General features: G+C 45.3%; 1 protein-coding gene across 2 annotated transcripts in view; it reads left to right on the plus strand.

Annotated features, from left to right (window-relative positions):
* The first annotated feature begins 3,450 nt into the window (after window positions 1–3,450).
* LOC139403854 (homer protein homolog 2-like) overlaps window positions 3,451–14,644 on the plus strand; it is a 97,100-nt gene continuing 85,906 nt past the window's right edge. Inside the window, exon 1 of one of the 2 annotated variants that reach the window (XM_071147011.1) lies at window positions 3,451–3,608. The gene's annotated coding sequence lies outside the window, so the exon portion shown is untranslated. The remainder of the gene's footprint in view (window positions 3,609–14,644) is intronic. The other variant, XM_071147010.1, reaches the window with a different exon arrangement.

A 14,644-nucleotide genomic window follows, 5' to 3' on the forward strand; every position in this document is an offset into this window, starting at 1 on the left:
ACACCTAAAGTATGGTGTTGATATGGAATCGCACCTAAAGTATGGTGTTGATATGGAATCACACCTAAAGTATGGTGTTGATATGGAATCACACCTGAAGTATGATGCTGATATGGAATCACACCTAAAGTATGGTGTTGATATGGAATCACACCTAAAGTATGGTGGTGATATGGAATCACACCTAAAGTATGGTGCTGATATGGAATCACACCTGAAGTATGGTGGTGATATGGAATCACACCTAAAGTATGGTGCTGATATGGAATCACACCTAAAGTATGGTGCTGATATGGAATCACACCTAAAGTATGGTGTTGATATGGAATCACACCTAAAGTATGGTGCTGATATGGAATCACACCTAAAGTATGGTGTTGATATGGAATCACACCTAAAGTATGGTGTTGATATGGAATCACACCTAAAGTATGGTGTTGATATGGAATCACACCTAAAGTATGGTGGTGATATGGAATCACACCTAAAGTATGGTGCTGATATGGAATCACACCTAAAGTATGGTGTTGATATGGAATCACACCTAAAGTATGGTGTTGATATGGAATCGCACCTAAAGTATGGTGCTGATATGGAATCACACCTAAAGTATGGTGTTGATATGGAATCGCACCTAAAGTATGGTGCTGATATGGAATCACACCTAAAGTATGGTGTTGATATGGAATCACACCTAAAGTATGGTGCTGATATGGAATCACACCTAAAGTATGGTGTTGATATGGAATCACACCTAAAGTATGGTGCTGATATGGAATCACACCTAAAGTATGGTGTTGATATGGAATCACACCTGAAGTATGGTGCTGATATGGAATCACACCTAAAGTATGGTGGTGATAGGGAATCACACCTGAAGTATGGTGCTGATATGGAATCACACCTAAAGTATGGTGGTGATATGGAATCACACCTAAAGTATGGTGCTGATATGGAATCGTGATGTCCTCGGCAATTACCAGCCTTTGTCTTAATGCAGCCGGGTATTAGAACAGCTGACCAGGAGGACTCTGATACCCCGTGAGCACCTGAGACAGTGTCTGTGGTGGTGTTTCTTCTCCCTATAACTTGATAGGGCTCGTGTAGTGCCTGTGTGTTTTTCCTTCCCTCCTGTGAGAGGCTTGGGCTGATGAAGTGCTAATTGTTCTGCGGGTTGCCAGGTGATTTCCAGGGTTAGTGTTACATTAACACCTGCTGTCCACTGGGAGGGAAACTGAGGATCTGGCATCCCAGGTGACTGCTACAGGAATATGTTACGCTGCAGCAGGCTAAACTACATCTACATAGATCTATACTAGGAGGACATAGATCTATACTAGGAGGACATAGATCTATACTAGGAGGACATAGATCTATACTAGGAGGACATAGATCTGTACTAGGAGGACATAGATCTATACTAGGAGGACATAGATCTATACTAGGAGGACATAGATCTATACTAGGAGGACATAGATCTATACTAGGAGGACATAGATCTATACTAGGAGGACATAGATCTATACTAGGAGGACATAGATCTATACTAGGAGGACATAGATCTATACTAGGAGGACATAGATCTATACTAGGAGGACATAGATCTATACTAGGAGGACATAGATCTATACTAGGAGGACATAGATCTATACTAGGAGGACATAGATCTATACTAGGAGGACATAGATCTATACTAGGAGGACATAGATCTATACTAGCAGGACATAGATCTATACTAGGAGGACATAGATCTATACTAGGAGGACATAGATCTATACTAGGAGGACATAGATCTATACTAGGAGGACATAGATCTATACTAGGAGGACATAGATCTATACTAGCAGGACATAGATCTATACTAGGAGGACATAGATCTATACTAGGAGGACATAGATCTATACTAGGAGGACATAGATCTATACTAGGAGGACATAGATCTATACTAGGAGGACATAGATCTATACTAGGAGGACATAGATCTATACTAGGAGGACATAGATCTATACTAGGAGGACATAGATCTATACTAGGAGGACATAGATCTATACTAGGAGGACATAGATCTATACTAGGAGGACATAGATCTATACTAGCAGGACATAGATCTATACTAGGAGGACATAGATCTATACTAGGAGGACATATATCTATACTAGCAGGACATAGATCTATACTAGGAGGACATAGATCTATCCTAGCAGGACATAGATCTATACTAGGAGGACATAGATCTATACTAGGAGGACATAGATCTATACTAGGAGGACATAGATCTATACTAGGAGGTATCCTAGCAGGACATAGATCTATACTAGGAGGACATAGATCTATACTAGGAGGACATAGATCTATACTAGGAGGACATAGATCTATACTAGGTGGAATCCTAGCAGGACATAGATCTATACTAGGAGGACATAGATCTATACTAGCAGGACATAGATCTATCCTAGCAGGACATAGATCTATACTAGGAGGACATAGATCTATACTAGGAGGACATAGATCTATCCTAGCAGGACATAGATCTATACTAGCAGGACATAGATCTATACTAGGAGGACATAGATCTATACTAGCAGGACATAGATCTATACTAGGAGGACATAGATCTATACTAGGAGGACATAGATCTATACTAGGAGGACATAGATCTATACTAGGAGGTATCCTAGCAGGACATAGATCTATACTAGCAGGACATAGATCTATACTAGGTGGAATCCTAGCAGGACATAGATCTATACTAGCAGGACATAGATCTATACTAGGAGGTATCCTAGCAGGACATAGATCTATACTAGCAGGACATAGATCTATACTGGATCTCTCCCAGTACTCAACTCACACCACAGAACCTGACCTGCTGTCATCTACTGACCTGGATCTCTCCCAGTACTCAACTCACACCACAGAACCTGACCTGCTGTCATCTACTGACCTGGATCTCTCCCAGTACTCAACTCACACCACAGAACCTGACCTGCTGTCATCTACTGACCTGGATCTCTCCCAGTACTCAACTCACACCACAGAACCTGACCTGCTGTCATCTACTGACCTGGATCTCTCCCAGTACTCAACTCACACCACAGAACCTGACCTGCTGTCATCTACTGACCTGGATCTCTCCCAGTACTCAACTCACACCACAGAACCAGAACCTGCTGTCATCTGTGTTTTTGACTTGTTACTTTCAGTATTTCCACGCTAATGCATGTGCTCTTAGACTGACCTATAGAATACATGGGAGTTTCTAACACTCCAAACTATTAATTACTAGAGCTTCCAACCCAAACTAGAGGTCTCCTAATCTTCTCCTTCTCATCCCCCTCCCTCCCTCCCTCCCTCCCTCCCTCCCCCACTCTCTCGCTCCTCCTCCTCTTTCCCTCGCTCTCCTCCTCCTCTTTCCCTCTCTCCGTCTCTTCCTCGTCTCGTGCAGGGAGCAGCCAATCTTCACCACCAGGGCCCATGTGTTCCAGATTGACCCGACCACCAAGAAGAACTGGGTCCCAGCCAGCAAACAGGCAGTCACCGTTTCCTACTTCTACGACTCCACACGCAACAGCTACCGCATCATCAGTGTAGATGGATCCAAGGTAGGGGTGAGTGAGTGTGTTAGGGTTGGGAGGACGTGTTCGGGTGGTGGGGAGTCAGGACGTGTCCGGATGTCTCTGTCTGTCTGGACGGATGTCTCTGTCTGTCTGGACGGATGTCTATGTCTGTCTGGACGGATGTCTATGTCTGTCTGGACGGATGTCTCTGTCTGTCTGGACGGATGTCTATGTCTGTCTGGACGGATGTCTATGTCTGTCTGGACGGATGTCTCTGTCTGTCTGGACGGATGTCTCTGGCTGCCTAGACGGATGTCTCTGGCTGCCTGGACGGATGTCTCTGTCTGTCTGGACGGATGTCTATGTCTGTCTGGACGGATGTCTCTGTCTGTCTGGACGGATGTCTCTGTCTGTCTGGACGGATGTCTCTGTCTGTCTGGACGGATGTCTATGTCTGTCTGGACGGCTGGCTGTGTCACAGGGAACAGGGTTGGACGGCTGGCTGTGTCACAGGGAACAGGGCTGGACGGCTGGCTGTGTCACAGGGAACAGGGTTGGACGGCTGGCTGTGTCACAGGGAACAGGGCTGGACGGCTAGCTGAGTCACAGGGAACAGGGCTGGACGGCTGGCTGAGTCACAGGGAACAGGGCTGGACGGCTGGCTGTGTCACGTGGAACAGGGTTGGACGGCTGGCTGTGTCACAGGGAACAGGGTTGGACGGCTGGCTGTGTCACAGGGAACAGGGCTGGACGGCTGGCTGAGTCACAGGGAACAGGGCTGGACGGCTGGCTGTGTCACGTGGAACAGGGTTGGACGGCTGGCTGTGTCACAGGGAACAGGGTTGGACGGCTGGCTGTGTCACGTGGAACAGGGTTGGACGGCTGGCTGTGTCACGTGGAACAGGGTTGGACGGCTGGCTGAGTCACAGGGAACAGGGTTGGACGGCTGGCTGTGTCACGTGGAACAGGGTTGGACGGCTGGCTGTGTCACAGGGAACAGGGCTGGACGGCTGGCTGAGTCACAGGGAACAGGGCTGGACGGCTGGCTGAGTCACGTGGAACAGGGCTGGACGGCTGGCTGTGTCACGTGGAACAGGGTTGGACGGCTGGCTGTGTCACGTGGAACAGGGCTGGACGGCTGGTGAAATGACTGAAACAAATGTTTATCTCTTTCCTCTCAACTAGGGTTGTCCCCGACAACAACAACAACAACCTATCTTAGGCAACCATATATAGACGCTTCCTCTGTGTTTTAATCAAATCAACTATATTCACTGAGCTTGTCTGATGCTTTAAGCAAACTGTTTGATGAAATAATTTAAGACACGCGAATGAGTAGAGGGAGTCCGAGCGCATCTGATTTGATTGTGCTCAGACTTGCTGCTCTGTGTTAATGATATATTTATGTTTTTACAGCGAGTGACTGTGTGACTCGTTTGACTCTCTCTCCTCTGTGCTGCATCGACCACAGACAACTACAAGTGTTTATCACGTTGTCCATGTTGCCATTTCTGACTGAAAAGTTCTGTTACTGAAATCCCTCATTTTGTTTTAGGAAAAACATTCCCTCAACCCCCTTCGCTGTCTTTACGTGACACATGTATGCATCACATGTGCGTGACCAATAGGCCGTGACCTGTAGCTTAGCATAATCACATCAATAGGACCTGACCTGTAGCGTAGCATAATCACATCAATAGGACCTGACCTGTAGAGTAGCATAATCACATCAATAGGACCTGACCTGTAGCGTAGCATAATCACATCAATAGGACCTGACCTGTAGAGTAGCATAATCACATCAATAGGACCTGACCTGTAGAGTAGCATAATCACATCAATAGGACCTGACCTGTAGAGTAGCATAATCACATCAATAGGACCTGACCTGTAGAGTAGCGTAATCACATCAATAGGACCTGACCTGTAGAGTAGCATAATCACATCAATAGGACCTGACCTGTAGCGTAGCGTAGCATAATCACATCAATAGGACCTGACCTGTAGAGTAGCATAATCACATCAATAGGACCTGACCTGTAGCGTAGCATAATCACATCAATAGGACCTGACCTGTAGCTTAGCATAATCACATCAATAGGACCTGACCTGTAGAGTAGCATAATCACATCAATAGGACCTGACCTGTAGCGTAGCATAATCACATCAATAGGACCTGACCTGTAGAGTAGCATAATCACATCAATAGGACCTGACCTGTAGCGTAGCGTAATCACATCAATAGGACCTGACCTGTAGCGTAGCATAATCACATCAATAGGACCTGACCTGTAGCGTAGCATAATCACATCAATAGGACCTGACCTGTAGCGTAGCATAATCACATCAATAGGACCTGACCTGTAGAGTAGCATAATCACATCAATAGGACCTGACCTGTAGCGTAGCATAATCACATCAATAGGACCTGACCTGTAGCGTAGCATAATCACATCAATAGGACCTGACCTGTAGCGTAGCGTAGCGTAATCACATCAATAGGACCTGACCTGTAGCGTAGCGTAATCACATAAATAGGACCTAAGCTGTAGAGTAGCATAATCACATCAATAGGACCTGACCTGTAGAGTAGCATAATCACATCAATAGGACCTGACCTGTAGCGTAGCATAATCACATCAATAGGACCTGACCTGTAGCGTAGCATAATCACATCAATAGGACCTGACCTGTAGCGTAGCATAATCACATCAATAGGACCTGACCTGTAGAGTAGCGTAATCACATCAATAGGACCTGACCTGTAGAGTAGCATAATCACATCAATAGGACCTGACCTGTAGAGTAGCATAATCACATCAATAGGACCTGACCTGTAGCGTAGCATAATCACATCAATAGGACCTGACCTGTAGCGTAGCGTAGCATAATCACATCAATAGGACCTGACCTGTAGCGTAGCGTAATCACATCAATAGGACCTGACCTGTAGCGTAGCATAATCACATCAATAGGACCTGACCTGTAGAGTAGCATAATCACATCAATAGGACCTGACCTGTAGCGTAGCATAATCACATCAATAGGACCTGACCTGTAGCATAATCACATCAATAGGACCTGACCTGTAGCGTAGCGTAATCACATCAATAGGACCTGACCTGTAGCGTAGCATAATCACATCAATAGGACCTGACCTGTAGAGTAGCATAATCACATCAATAGGACCTGACCTGTAGCGTAGCGTAGCGTAATCACATCAATAGGACCTGACCTGTAGCGTAGCATAATCACGTCAATAGGACCTGACCTGTAGCGTAGCGTAATCACATCAATAGGACCTGACCTGTAGCGTAGCATAATCACATCAATAGGACCTGACCTGTAGCGTAGCGTAGCATAATCACATCAATAGGACCTGACCTGTAGCTTAGCATAATCACATCAATAGGACCTGACCTGTAGAGTAGCGTAATCACATCAATAGGACCTGACCTGTAGAGTAGCATAATCACATCAATAGGACCTGACCTGTAGAGTAGCATAATCACATCAATAGGACCTGACCTGTAGAGTAGCATAATCACATCAATAGGACCTAACCTGTAGAGTAGCGTAATCACATCAATAGGACCTAACCTGTAGAGTAGCATAATCACATCAATAGGACCTGACCTGTAGAGTAGCATAATCACATCAATAGGACCTGACCTGTAGCGTAGCGTAGCATAATCACATCAATAGGACCTGACCTGTAGAGTAGCGTAATCACATCAATAGGACCTGACCTGTAGCGTAGCATAATCACGTCAATAGGACCTGACCTGTAGCGTAGCGTAATCACATCAATAGGACCTGACCTGTAGCGTAGCATAATCACATCAATAGGACCTGACCTGTAGCGTAGCGTAGCATAATCACATCAATAGGACCTGACCTGTAGCGTAGCATAATCACATCAATAGGACCTGACCTGTAGCGTAGCGTAGCATAATCACGTCAATAGGACCTGACCTGTAGCGTAGCATAATCACATCAATAGGACCTGACCTGTAGCGTAGCATAATCACATCAATAGGACCTAACCTGTAGCGTAGCATAATCACATCAATAGGACCTGACCTGTAGCGTAGCGTAGCATAATCACATCAATAGGACCTGACCTGTAGCGTAGCATAATCACATCAATAGGACCTGACCTGTAGCGTAGCGTAGCATAATCACGTCAATAGGACCTGACCTGTAGCGTAGCATAATCACATCAATAGGACCTGACCTGTAGCGTAGCATAATCACATCAATAGGACCTGACCTGTAGCGTAGCGTAGTCACATCAATAGGACCTGACCTGTAGCGTAGCGTAGCATAATCACATCAATAGGACCTGACCTGTAGCGTAGCATAATCACATCAATAGGACCTGACCTGTAGAGTAGCGTAATCACATCAATAGGACCTGACCTGTAGCGTAGCATAATCACATCAATAGGACCTGACCTGTAGCTTAGCGTAATCACATCAATAGGACCTGACCTGTAGCGTAGCATAATCACATCAATAGGACCTGACCTGTAGCTTAGCGTAATCACATCAATAGGACCTGACCTGTAGCGTAGCATAATCACGTCAATAGGACCTGACCTGTAGCGTAGCGTAATCACATCAATAGGACCTGACCTGTAGCTTAGCATAATCACATCAATAGGACCTGACCTGTAGCGTAGCATAATCACATCAATAGGACCTAACCTGTAGCGTAGCATAGTCACATCAATAGGACCTGACCTGTAGCGTAGCATAATCACATCAATAGGACCTGACCTGTAGCGTAGCATAATCACATCAATAGGACCTGACCTGTAGCGTAGCGTAGCATAATCACATCAATAGGACCTGACCTGTAGCGTAGCATAATCACATCAATAGGACCTGACCTGTAGCGTAGCGTAGCATAATCACGTCAATAGGACCTGACCTGTAGCGTAGCATAATCACATCAATAGGACCTGACCTGTAGCGTAGCATAATCACATCAATAGGACCTAACCTGTAGCGTAGCATAGTCACATCAATAGGACCTGACCTGTAGCGTAGCATAATCACATCAATAGGACCTGACCTGTAGCGTAGCATAATCACATCAATAGGACCTGACCTGTAGCGTAGCGTAGCATAATCACATCAATAGGACCTGACCTGTAGCGTAGCATAATCACATCAATAGGACCTGACCTGTAGCGTAGCGTAATCACATCAATAGGACCTGACCTGTAGCTTAGCATAATCACATCAATAGGACCTGACCTGTAGCGTAGCATAATCACATCAATAGGACCTGACCTGTAGCGTAGCATAATCACGTCAATAGGACCTGACCTGTAGCGTAGCATAATCACATCAATAGGACCTAACCTGTAGCGTAGCGTAGCGTAATCACATCAATAGGACCTAACCTGTAGCGTAGCGTAATCACATCAATAGGACCTGACCTGTAGCGTAGCATAATCACATCAATAGGACCTGACCTGTAGCGTAGCGTAGCATAATCACATCAATAGGACCTGACCTGTAGCGTAGCGTAATCACATCAATAGGACCTGACCTGTAGCGTAGCGTAGCATAATCACATCAATAGGACCTGACCTGTAGCGTAGCGTAATCACATCAATAGGACCTGACCTGTAGCTTAGCATAATCACATCAATAGGACCTGACCTGTAGAGTAGCATAATCACATCAATAGGACCTGACCTGTAGCGTAGCATAATCACATCAATAGGACCTGACCTGTAGAGTAGCGTAATCACATCAATAGGACCTGACCTGTAGCGTAGCTTAGCATAATCACATCAATAGGACCTGACCTGTAGCGTAGCATAATCACATCAATAGGACCTGACCTGTAGCGTAGCATAATCACATCAATAGGACCTGACCTGTAGCGTAGCATAATCACATCAATAGGACCTGACCTGTAGCGTAGCGTAGCGTAATCACATCAATAGGACCTGACCTGTAGCGTAGCGTAGCATAATCACATCAATAGGACCTGACCTGTAGCGTAGCGTAATCACATCAATAGGACCTGACCTGTAGCTTAGCATAATCACGTCAATAGGACCTGACCTGTAGCGTAGCGTAGCATAATCACATCAATAGGACCTGACCTGTAGCGTAGCGTAATCACATCAATAGGACCTGACCTGTAGCGTAGCGTAGCATAATCACATCAATAGGACCTGACCTGTAGAGTAGCATAATCACATCAATAGGACCTGACCTGTAGCGTAGCGTAATCACATCAATAGGACCTGACCTGTAGCGTAGCGTAGCGTAATCACATCAATAGGACCTGACCTGTAGAGTAGCATAATCACATCAATAGGACCTGACCTGTAGCGTAGCATAATCACGTCAATAGGACCTGACCTGTAGAGTAGCATAATCACATCAATAGGACCTGACCTGTAGAGTAGCGTAATCACATCAATAGGACCTGACCTGTAGAGTAGCATAATCACATCAATAGGACCTGACCTGTAGCGTAGCGTAGCATAATCACATCAATAGGACCTGACCTGTAGCGTAGCGTAATCACATCAATAGGACCTGACCTGTAGAGTAGCATAATCACATCAATAGGACCTGACCTGTAGCGTAGCATAATCACATCAATAGGACCTAACCTGTAGCTTAGCATAATCACATCAATAGGACCTGACCTGTAGCGTAGCATAATCACATCAATAGGACCTGACCTGTAGCTTAGCATAATCACATCAATAGGACCTAACCTGTAGCGTAGCGTAATCACATCAATAGGACCTGACCTGTAGCTTAGCATAATCACATCAATAGGACCTGACCTGTAGCGTAGCATAATCGCATCAATAGGACCTGACCTGTAGAGTAGCATAATCACATCAATAGGACCTGACCTGTAGCGTAGCGTAATCACATCAATAGGACCTGACCTGTAGCGTAGCGTAGCATAATCACATCAATAGGACCTGACCTGTAGCGTAGCATAATCACATCAATAGGACCTGACCTGTAGCGTAGCATAATCACATCAATAGGACCTGACCTGTAGCGTAGCGTAGCATAATCACATCAATAGGACCTGACCTGTAGCGTAGCGTAGCATAGTCACATCAATAGGACCTGACCTGTAGCGTAGCATAATCGCATCAATAGGACCTGACCTGTAGCGTAGCATAATCACATCAATAGGACCTGACCTGTAGCGTAGCGTAGCATAATCACATCAATAGGACCTGACCTGTAGCTTAGCATAATCACGTCAATAGGACCTGACCTGTAGCGTAGCGTAGCATAATCACATCAATAGGACCTGACCTGTAGCGTAGCGTAGCATAGTCAACAATAGGGCCTGACCTGTAGCGTAGCGTAATCACGTCAATAGGACCTGACCTGTAGCTTAGCATAATCACATCAATAGGACCTGACCTGTAGAGTAGCATAATCACATCAATAGGACCTGACCTGTAGCGTAGCATAATCACATCAATAGGACCTGACCTGTAGAGTAGCATAATCACATCAATAGGACCTGACCTGTAGCGTAGCGTAGCATAATCACATCAATAGGACCTGACCTGTAGCGTAGCATAATCACATCAATAGGACCTGACCTGTAGCGTAGCGTAATCACATCAATAGGACCTGACCTGTAGCGTAGCGTAGCATAATCACATCAATAGGACCTGACCTGTAGCGTAGCATAATCACATCAATAGGACCTGACCTGTAGCGTAGCATAATCACATCAATAGGACCTGACCTGTAGCGTAGCGTAATCACATCAATAGGACCTGACCTGTAGCGTAGCGTAGCATAATCACATCAATAGGACCTGACCTGTAGCGTAGCATAATCACATCAATAGGACCTGACCTGTAGCGTAGCGTAATCACATCAATAGGACCTGACCTGTAGCGTAGCGTAGCATAATCACATCAATAGGACCTAACCTGTAGCGTAGCGTAATCACATCAATAGGACCTGACCTGTAGCGTAGCGTAATCACATCAATAGGACCTGACCTGTAGCGTAGCGTAGCATAATCACATCAATAGGACCTGACCTGTAGCGTAGCGTAATCACATCAATAGGACCTGACCTGTAGCGTAGCATAATCACATCAATAGGACCTGACCTGTAGCGTAGCGTAATCACATCAATAGGACCTGACCTGTAGAGTAGCATAATCACGTCAATAGGACCTGACCTGTAGCGTAGCGTAATCACATCAATAGGACCTGACCTGTAGCGTAGCGTAGCGTAATCACATCAATAGGACCTGACCTGTAGAGTAGCATAATCACATCAATAGGACCTGACCTGTAGAGTAGCATAATCACATCAATAGGACCTGACCTGTAGAGTAGCGTAATCACATCAATAGGACCTGACCTGTAGAGTAGCATAATCACATCAATAGGACCTGACCTGTAGAGTAGCATAATCACATCAATAGGACCTGACCTGTAGCGTAGCATAATCACATCAATAGGACCTGACCTGTAGCGTAGCGTAGCATAATCACATCAATAGGACCTGACCTGTAGCGTAGCGTAATCACATCAATAGGACCTGACCTGTAGCGTAGCATAATCACATCAATAGGACCTGACCTGTAGAGTAGCATAATCACATCAATAGGACCTGACCTGTAGCGTAGCATAATCACATCAATAGGACCTGACCTGTAGCATAATCACATCAATAGGACCTGACCTGTAGCGTAGCGTAATCACATCAATAGGACCTGACCTGTAGCGTAGCATAATCACATCAATAGGACCTGACCTGTAGAGTAGCATAATCACATCAATAGGACCTGACCTGTAGCGTAGCGTAGCGTAATCACATCAATAGGACCTGACCTGTAGCGTAGCATAATCACGTCAATAGGACCTGACCTGTAGCGTAGCGTAATCACATCAATAGGACCTGACCTGTAGCGTAGCATAATCACATCAATAGGACCTGACCTGTAGCGTAGCGTAGCATAATCACATCAATAGGACCTGACCTGTAGCTTAGCATAATCACATCAATAGGACCTGACCTGTAGAGTAGCGTAATCACATCAATAGGACCTGACCTGTAGAGTAGCATAATCACATCAATAGGACCTGACCTGTAGAGTAGCATAATCACATCAATAGGACCTGACCTGTAGAGTAGCATAATCACATCAATAGGACCTAACCTGTAGAGTAGCGTAATCACATCAATAGGACCTAACCTGTAGAGTAGCATAATCACATCAATAGGACCTGACCTGTAGAGTAGCATAATCACATCAATAGGACCTGACCTGTAGCGTAGCGTAGCATAATCACATCAATAGGACCTGACCTGTAGAGTAGCGTAATCACATCAATAGGACCTGACCTGTAGCGTAGCATAATCACGTCAATAGGACCTGACCTGTAGCGTAGCGTAATCACATCAATAGGACCTGACCTGTAGCGTAGCATAATCACATCAATAGGACCTGACCTGTAGCGTAGCGTAGCATAATCACATCAATAGGACCTGACCTGTAGCGTAGCATAATCACATCAATAGGACCTGACCTGTAGCGTAGCGTAGCATAATCACGTCAATAGGACCTGACCTGTAGCGTAGCATAATCACATCAATAGGACCTGACCTGTAGCGTAGCATAATCACATCAATAGGACCTAACCTGTAGCGTAGCATAATCACATCAATAGGACCTGACCTGTAGCGTAGCGTAGCATAATCACATCAATAGGACCTGACCTGTAGCGTAGCATAATCACATCAATAGGACCTGACCTGTAGCGTAGCGTAGCATAATCACGTCAATAGGACCTGACCTGTAGCGTAGCATAATCACATCAATAGGACCTGACCTGTAGCGTAGCATAATCACATCAATAGGACCTGACCTGTAGCGTAGCGTAGTCACATCAATAGGACCTGACCTGTAGCGTAGCGTAGCATAATCACATCAATAGGACCTGACCTGTAGCGTAGCATAATCACATCAATAGGACCTGACCTGTAGAGTAGCGTAATCACATCAATAGGACCTGACCTGTAGCGTAGCATAATCACATCAATAGGACCTGACCTGTAGCTTAGCGTAATCACATCAATAGGACCTGACCTGTAGCGTAGCATAATCACATCAATAGGACCTGACCTGTAGCTTAGCGTAATCACATCAATAGGACCTGACCTGTAGCGTAGCATAATCACGTCAATAGGACCTGACCTGTAGCGTAGCGTAATCACATCAATAGGACCTGACCTGTAGCTTAGCATAATCACATCAATAGGACCTGACCTGTAGCGTAGCATAATCACATCAATAGGACCTAACCTGTAGCGTAGCATAGTCACATCAATAGGACCTGACCTGTAGCGTAGCATAATCACATCAATAGGACCTGACCTGTAGCGTAGCATAATCACATCAATAGGACCTGACCTGTAGCGTAGCGTAGCATAATCACATCAATAGGACCTGACCTGTAGCGTAGCATAATCACATCAATAGGACCTGACCTGTAGCGTAGCGTAGCATAATCACGTCAATAGGACCTGACCTGTAGCGTAGCATAATCACATCAATAGGACCTGACCTGTAGCGTAGCATAATCACATCAATAGGACCTAACCTGTAGCGTAGCATAGTCACATCAATAGGACCTGACCTGTAGCGTAGCATAATCACATCAATAGGACCTGACCTGTAGCGTAGCATAATCACATCAATAGGACCTGACCTGTAGCGTAGCGTAGCATAATCACATCAATAGGACCTGACCTGTAGCGTAGCATAATCACATCAATAGGACCTGACCTGTAGCGTAGCGTAATCACATCAATAGGACCTGACCTGTAGCTTAGCATAATCACATCAATAGGACCTGACCTGTAGCGTAGCATAATCACATCAATAGGACCTGACCTGTAGCGTAGCATAATCACGTCAATAGGACCTGACCTGTAGCGTAGCATAATCACATCAATAGGACCTAACCTGTAGCGTAGCGTAGCGTAATCACATCAATAGGACCTAACCTGTAGCGTAGCGTAATCACATCAATAGGACCTGACCT

This window comes from Oncorhynchus clarkii, unplaced genomic scaffold, assembly GCF_045791955.1.
Source record: "Oncorhynchus clarkii lewisi isolate Uvic-CL-2024 unplaced genomic scaffold, UVic_Ocla_1.0 unplaced_contig_4871_pilon_pilon, whole genome shotgun sequence".
NCBI lineage: Eukaryota > Metazoa > Chordata > Actinopteri > Salmoniformes > Salmonidae > Oncorhynchus > Oncorhynchus clarkii.